Source organism: Lepisma saccharinum, chromosome 16 (genome assembly GCF_977018435.1).
Source record: "Lepisma saccharinum chromosome 16, izLepSacc3.1, whole genome shotgun sequence".
Lineage (NCBI taxonomy): Eukaryota > Metazoa > Arthropoda > Insecta > Zygentoma > Lepismatidae > Lepisma > Lepisma saccharinum.
Window position 1 is genome coordinate 6,548,282 of NC_139244.1, and position 8,421 is coordinate 6,556,702.

General features: G+C 37.5%; 1 protein-coding gene across 1 annotated transcript in view; it reads right to left on the reverse strand.

Annotated features, from left to right (window-relative positions):
- LOC146000147 (putative glutamate receptor) overlaps positions 1-1,352 on the reverse strand; it is a 342,647-nt gene extending 341,295 nt beyond the window's left edge. The window contains exon 1 of the mRNA XM_083137488.1: positions 1,231-1,352. The gene's annotated coding sequence lies outside the window, so the exon portion shown is untranslated. The remainder of the gene's footprint in view (positions 1-1,230) is intronic.
- Positions 1,353-8,421: the final 7,069 nt, after the last annotated feature.

The following is an 8,421-nucleotide window of genomic DNA, read 5'->3' on the forward strand; positions in this document are numbered from 1 at the left end:
GCAACTCTCATCATTTTAGTTAGAACGAATGTTGGTATGTATGAAGGAAGTAATTTTCATTTGCGTGACAATTCCATATGCACGCCCACCTTCCAAAGAATATCCGGGCAATAACATGTCACATGACGGTGGTCTCACTTACTGCACCACACTTTAGCAACCTTGTGTTCTGACGTCACGGGGCCTACGTCGTTAGGTTAGGCCAGCTAGGTTTAGTTCTCTTAGCCTAAATAATAATTTGTCATTGTATTTATGCTAATGCTACCTAACCTAACCTCGCAGGCATTCCTCGTCTACTGAAACATCGTCTGCAGTAAATCTCGCGCTCCCTGACGTAACACCAGGATTGCCAGCCTTCAATCTCCAATATTTCCAACACGGCTCCAAGTTACAAAACAAACAACGTAACAACATGTTCCTTCATATCACATGCAGATGGGCAAAGAACTCTCATTACTCCACTATAATGCATCTCCAAAAGCTAAAAACAACACAAATCGTTCGTATAGAACATCATAATATTCATAAATGACACAAAAATCATCAACTTATCGCGGGGGGGGGGTCGACAGTGTCTAAAATTGCTATGATGGTCAAATTCTAACTAAAAACGTAAATTATAAACCAAAACAAATTTAACACTCATAACAATAGTTTCACATTGGTTTTTTTTTCATGTGTAATACATATTAATGTAAAATAATTAATGTCTATTTTAAATCTATAGACTTTCATCATTAACATTTTGTGTTCATGAAGCAGTAGGCAACGTCCCGCCTGGTGTTAATTTGCATTGTCGTATTGGGTTCACTTCGGCGAAACTTTTGGGCTGGGCTACTTCAGGCTAAGGTAACAGAGATATTTTACTTCATAATACGTCTTCGCGTGCTAAAAACAACGGAAAGCGTTCATAAACATAATCTTCATAAAACATGCAAAAATTGTTCACTTTAGGGGGGTGTAAAGGGTCGAGGGTACCAATATGTACTTTAAAAAATGAATGATTATGTAGTATAAATTTAAGAATGTAACTAAATGTGTTAATTTTGCAATAGCTACGTAATTCATTGCAACTACCCCATCAAATGCGCTTGTTTACTTCACATAATAGTGAGCTGGTTCTGTAATTCGTTTTCAAATTGATCACGTGTTCTAAATTCACTACAAATAGCACTTGCATAGGAAACAATATATTTTCTTGCATCCAGACAGACACAAATTTCAACTTACCTTCTTTGCCAGTTCCGTATAATTGGTACAAGCTTCCTGTCGCAGCTTTTTTTTCACTTTGCAGAAATTCGTTCGAATCTTCATTCCAGTGAGTTAACTCATACAAAACTTGCACACATACCAGGGACGGCGCCAGGGGTGGGCACGGGTGGGCAAGCGCCCACCCAAATATTCCTGTGCCCACCCGATTGCCCACCCAATCAAATTCAATAAGTACATATACTTGGAGATATATGAATAATTCGATAAATAAGTGTATTCTGGTGTTCATTAGATGTATATTTTACTTGTGAATGTTATCTATGCTAGATTTATTCACATATAAAAAGCCAATTTTGTCATTAGAAAGTGAAAGTAAATACTAGAGCTATTGAAACAAAAACTGTGATCAAATTAATACTTCCATGATTAAAAGCAGTTAGTACGCTTAGGAGGTTCAAAATTATGCAGGGTATGATCAAGAGTATATCAGAATTTAGGTCGAACTTGAGGACTGCAGCTCCGAGCCTCCACATACGTATATAAATCCCGGCCTGGGTATGGTTAAAATAATCTCCAAATAAACAAATAAAAACGTCATCTTAGTGTTACTTCCTCCGGCAACACAATACATTCTTTTGACTTTTTAATTATTATTATTATTAGAATAATTTAATCAAGAAGACTTAGATGGGCAGGCCATGTGACACGAATGGCAGAGGGAAAAAATAGTTTACAGGATTCTTGTTGGGAAACCTGATGGTAAGAGACCAGTAGGAAGGCCAAGACGAGGATGGAGGGATAACGTTGAGATGGACCTAAAAGAAATCGGCAAGGATCGAAAAGATTGGATTGATCTTGCCCCGAATAGGGACAGATGGAAGGCTTCTGTTGCTGAAACCATAAACCTTCGGGTTTAATTATGCTAGAGAGTATATTATAGTTTTAATTAGCTCTGCATTAAAATTCCAGAAGTGTCAATTTTTTATTTCATTACAATTTTTATATACTGCAGTGAATAAATTTTAATAAAACAGTTATGTATGGAAAAAGCTACAGAATTATTCAATTGCTAATGAGTGGCTTATCATATTTAGAAATCCTCGTTCCATACATAAATTTTGCCACATGAATCAGCCGAAAATGTCAACAGAATCTGTAGATGCAGCTGAAGTATCCAGAAGACGATTTTATTAGTTTGTTTTTAAATCCACTTTTATGCACAGATAATCTAATCGGGACTAGACCTACAGTTTAACGTGAAACCAGCGTGCATTGTGCTTCCACCAGAGGAGGGTGGAGTCGTACACAGGACGTCTTCATTATAATGCGACAGCGTTATGCCTTTGGGGAAAAATATACAGAAAGAACTCGCACCAAACGTGGCATTTTATCACCACAGAAGGTGCGTCCATTTTAGGAGGGTGATTGCCTGAGACAAATATTTGAGACTTTGGGAAAACAACATCATTGTTCACGGAATTAGCTGCCTTGACTTGATCCACTAATGAAACGCTGTGCAATTGAAACTACCACCTCAACTTTCTAAGAGGTATGAACTAATGCAACTCCATTTTTGGAACAGTAAGTTGTGGTTGATTTGTTATATTTAACCTTTAAACAGCCGAGCCGGTTTTCGAAAGTAACCCCTCTCTCGCCGCGGCCTTTGCGCGCGATTTTTAAATTTTTACACTTATTTCAGAAAAACGTTATATCTTGGAGACTATTTGAGCAATCTACTTCGGATAACTTTTGTTTGAAAACAAAAACATCGGAGCACGCGACCGTGAACAATTTAGAAAGCCCAATTGAGAAAAACGGGGTTGGGAGGGGCCAAGTCCCCAAATTTCAATGAAAAACAATCTGGCGTTCGCCCCCTCTTCTCCCGTTATTTTGGAAAAAGGGTGCAAACTTTTGCAACAAAGTGGAACTTGTTTCAAGTTCTAGTTCTCATACAAGCTGAAATATGACGCAATATGTACAATTTGCATTTTGGCAAAAAATAGCTAATTTGAATATTAGAGAAAGGGGAGGGGGTGGATTTTCTTCCACATGACATTTCAATGTCTTGTCTCAACATCTGTCAGAGTTTACAACGTCACATACAAGTATGAAGGTCCTAAAAGCACGTGAATGGTGTAATCGGCACCATGGGTCATATATGACTCATTGGCTGTTTAGATGTTAGTCATTTTTCTGCTAATTTTGATAATGACGATAAGGTTCAATGGTGATTAGATTAAAGTTACGAAGGGGCGAAAACAAACACAAGCTGACACTCAAAATACAAACTCTCATAAATTATTACTTTGACAGTGGTTCCAAGCACCAGGGACTCGTTGCCTGAAAGAATCAAGTTTCCAGGGTATGCTGCACAGGATAGAGGTTGACATTCTATAGTGTTTTCGAAATGGTCACGCCATGTAACCCAAGTCATTATGAAAAATAGATGAATTATTACTGGCACGGTGATCAACTTCGATGAATTCCTTGTGTCCTAAATCATTTTGTTACCTCAAAAAATATGTTCATGTAATCAACCATACGTGTATTGCTTCTCCCGCATTAGTAACATGACAGTTCAGAAAATGAAGCAACTTAGCTAATAATATCTTCAATTCTGGACAGATTTTTCGATCTTACCTGTTTGTGAGTGATATTCTGTCAAAATAGCCTTTCATTAGCCTAGGAATACTTCATGGACAATGAACAAAGAATTTGATTTCGGTGTGTTTTAAATCATTCGTAATAAGACGTTCATTTTAATTCAAACATTCAGTGGCGGCGATTAGGAGGACCGGGAAGTGGGGGATGAAGTTCCCCGCCACATTTTGCCACTTTTTGCCCCCGCACTATGCCTTTTTTATGCTAATCCTTTTCTACCAAGAAAAAGTATATTGTCCTTGCCCCTCAAATGTTGGCACCCAATCGCCGCTACTACAAACATTCAGATAGATTTCTCAGTTGTACAAACCTTGTAAGCTAAGAAAAGTAACCCCCAAGGAGTAAGAAAACTCTTTCAGTCAAAAACTTATACGATGAAAATACTATGCGCGGGAACATGCATTTAAATTACGAGAGACTTCACGATTGTCTACCATCGCACTTTCTATCATTTTCGCCGAATACAAAATCAAGTATGTGCCTTGTATTTGCAACACAAGCTTAAACCTAATTCACATTTATTTCACTGTATTAACATGCATGAAAGAATGTGATTAGAATGAATGGCTGGGGTATGGCTGCGCATGTCTAAACACTTCCTTGAAATAATTGTGTCCATCAGAGACAAAGCGAAATAATTGTGTCCATCAGAGACAAAGCGAAAGGAAATGGAACAAGATGCGAGAATAGATTAGAAAAGAATAAAGAGGAAAACAAGAAAAGGAAAGGAAAAAGAAGTACGAGGAAAATCGGGAGTGTAAGAGAGAGGGGGGATGCATACGTCTTACATACACGTACTTTATATACTATATATGGTCTTACATTTATACTGTCCACCCTAATCTATCAATAAGGAGATTCTGCCCACCCTGTCGAAAATTTCTGGCGCCGCCCCTGACACATACCCATGTACTGTACAACCATTATTGTGTAACATAACGTACGAACAGTACTTACAAAACAAGCAAGAACTTGAAACAATACTAAATTCAATTAAACTCCGAAGTTCAATGCACGCGCGGATATTGCTGATACACGACCCTGGCCAGTGCGCGAGACAGAAGACCTTCTGATGAACTTTGGTAAAGAATCACCAGGTGGCAGTGCAGTCAGTTGTCCGATCAAAAGGTGGAATTTACTAAAAAATAAATCCAATAAAGAAAACAGGTATGTTTACAGCATTTGCCATTTCTTGGTGAATTTGCTTTAAAAAGTTTGAATATTTTAACTTGATTATTAAAAAGGAATGCACTCGAATGCGAATGAATATGTTCAGATATCTATTTTATTTGCAATAAAAAAATGTGTGGGGTAACGATGCAGGGCGTAGACCGCGCTATCAAAATTGGAGATCTTTCCTTAAAATAATATAAAATTCAACCGCGGTAGCTCAGTTTGGCGTTAGGACGTCTGACTACCATGCGAGAGACCCGGGTTCGATCCACGGCAGGTGAGAACCGGGAATTTTCCCAACTGTTCAAGCGGGTCCGGCGCCCACCCAGAGTCGTATAAAGTGGGTACCTGGAGGAAACTCCGGGGTGTAATGGCGGCCAGGGGCGAGGTGCTGATCACATCACCCCCACCTTCGGCCGTGATCAAGAATGTGTAGGGCCCTAACCCCACACCTCATATACACCTTCATGGCGTGGTGCATAGCACAGGGGAGCACATTACTTTATGTATAATATGTATTTTTACATTACACGTAAAAAAGTTTACATTTTGGCACCATTCTGAAATACTCGTATGTGCAGTGAGGGGTGTGCGAGGAAAGAATCAGAATATATTTCCTTAGTACTTTATTTACCACTTTGAACACTCATACCGATGCATTCGTTTAAATAGAAACACAACTCAATGAAGTAAAAAAATGGGTCAAAGCAACTATATGTTACTACTGGGGATGTTGGATAAACAATATGTGCACATAGTATTTATTATCGAAGAACCCAATACGCAAGAAATGTTTAGTTGAAGAATATCTCTCCAAATCAAAAACTGTGAAAGATGAAACGAAATTTAATTTATTTTGTTCTTTCCATTTCCAGTGCATCACCGATATAGCGCTCTTAAATTTAATTGCAAAGCATGTTTTAATGCCAATACCTATCTCAGCGTCAATTTTATATTACATTTAGTCACAATTTCTACCATGATTTCTGTGTATTACTTGTCACATTATTTTATGCAATGAGTGATTATTTATTTACTTTTTAAATAAAACTTAACATGTTCAAATAGTGACTTCACCCTATATATGTTTTCCACACGAACTATTCTTGGTGCCGGGGGATGGGGATCAATTGTTCCTGTTGCCTCCCCTCCCCCCGACCCGTCAGGCATAGTGGTATCCATGAGTATTAATTACCCTGCAAATTGCCCATCCCCATGTTCATGCACCTTATTTGACCCAATAAGAGCTTCAAGAATTAAAATAAAACTCAAAACAAGCTGTTGACTACTTCTGCACCAGCATACATAAAAATCCATCGCTTAAGAACACATAGGGTGTAAGAGAAAAATTAATGAAAATAGTCATGGACAATTTGCACGGTAATACTCATGGATCCAACTGTACGACTATGCGTGTAATATTTGAATCTATATTTATAAAAGCAACTCTCTCTTGTTCCCTTAAAATTCAATTCTAATACTGAAAGTTACGGATGGTTAAAAAAATAATAACGATGTAGAATACACACACACACACACACACATATATATATATATATATATATATATATATATATATATATATATATATATATATATATACACCCACACACACACACACATATTATGGAGGAAGATAAAAAAAAAAGGTAAAGTGTTCCCCTGTGCATAGCACCACGCCATGAAGGCGTATAGGGGGTGTAGGGGTAACGCCCCACACTTTCTTGATCCGGTCGTGAGTGGGGGTGATGTGATCAGCATCACGCCCCTGACCGCCTTTACCCCCCAGGGTTTCCCCCAGGTACCCATGTTATTCGACGCTGGGTGGGCGCCGGGGACGCTTTCACCGTTAGAAAAGTTCCCGGATTTGAACCGGCCGGGGATCGAACCCGGGACCTTGAGCATGGTAGTCAGACGCGTTACCGACTGAGCCACCGCGGAAGATGGGGAACAAATTTAAACTTGTGGAGCCAGAGAGTATGTGCATAGATTTAGACTACTAGAAGTAAAATTCTTTCTCTTAGAACCTCCCACCAGATGGAAGATTAATCGATTTAAAAGAAAAAATCAGAATAACTACTTAATCCCGATATTCAGTTTACGATTTCAAATGGAATTGGTAAGATCTACGTATAATCAGACATTTACTGTAGCTAAATAACTCGAGCTAAAGAAAACATTCGTTTGCCTGATGAATAAAATTATATCCCTGGCGCTTTCTCACAAAATGTCGTTTCAACAACAGAGTGGTTTCGAACGTTCCGGTAGGTGGCTCTAGTCAACGTCTCATACGCACAGATTACATGGATTAAATATAGAGTTTCTCATCCATTATTCATGGATTAGTTAAGAGCTTACAGAAAAAAATGATCATAGAAGGAGGACGGGTCCACAATTTCCCTTCCACAATTCTAAACAACACAACACTGAACATATCTATTATAAATCAATTAAAAGAAGGAATGATTTATAATTTTAAGCTTTATTGCATGAAAGCATAATTGAAATATTTTATTACAAATAAATTAGCTGAATGATAAAGAAACAATCCACTGTCATAGCAATGTGAAATAGGTAGTTCAGATTACTTAACACAAATGTTGAATTCATTCATGAATTCTATAAACACATAAAAATAATATTTCTTTCGTAATTAAACGAAACAACAAATATATAAGCACAATTAATTAACAATATACGAGCTACATAACAATTCACAAAATATTGAGCGGAAAGCATTGAACACTGAAAATTTACATTTCGGTAAACGTTGCACTAAAAAATATATAGGCCTATAAATTCTTGCTCAAACTATAATGTACATTTAGAACTGTGTAAACAAGTTATAGTTTACTCTCGTAATATAATTTGATTTATTCATTGCATTATTTACATATATTTCCAGTGAAAGAAAGGTCAGAAAATTTAGAAAATCGGTGTCTATTTATGTTAGTAATAGTTACCCGAAGAAAAAAAATGTAAAATGTTGCACTTTGCACATATGTAGGGTTACTTAAAAGAAGTAATTACAAGGGGACCCATTCGAATTCCGATGCAGATAGCTATAGTGGCCATTTTCAAAGTAGTAGACATATTTGATTTAATATCCGCCATTAACTATATTTTGAGTGTCTCTATCAATGGCGTCTCAAGAGATGGAAACCGTTATTTTACTAAATATAAAATACTGAATCCAAACATGTCCATTCAAGCCTTGGCCGCCATCTTGAAAAATGGATGCAATCAAGAAAACAAAATTACAAATTACGTCATAACTCGGTTATCACTCGTGAGACCAAATTTGTAGAATGGACAAATTTACTATAAGAAGGTGTACTCATGGACGTCGGAAGGAGAGGGGGCAAGGGGGGTCCA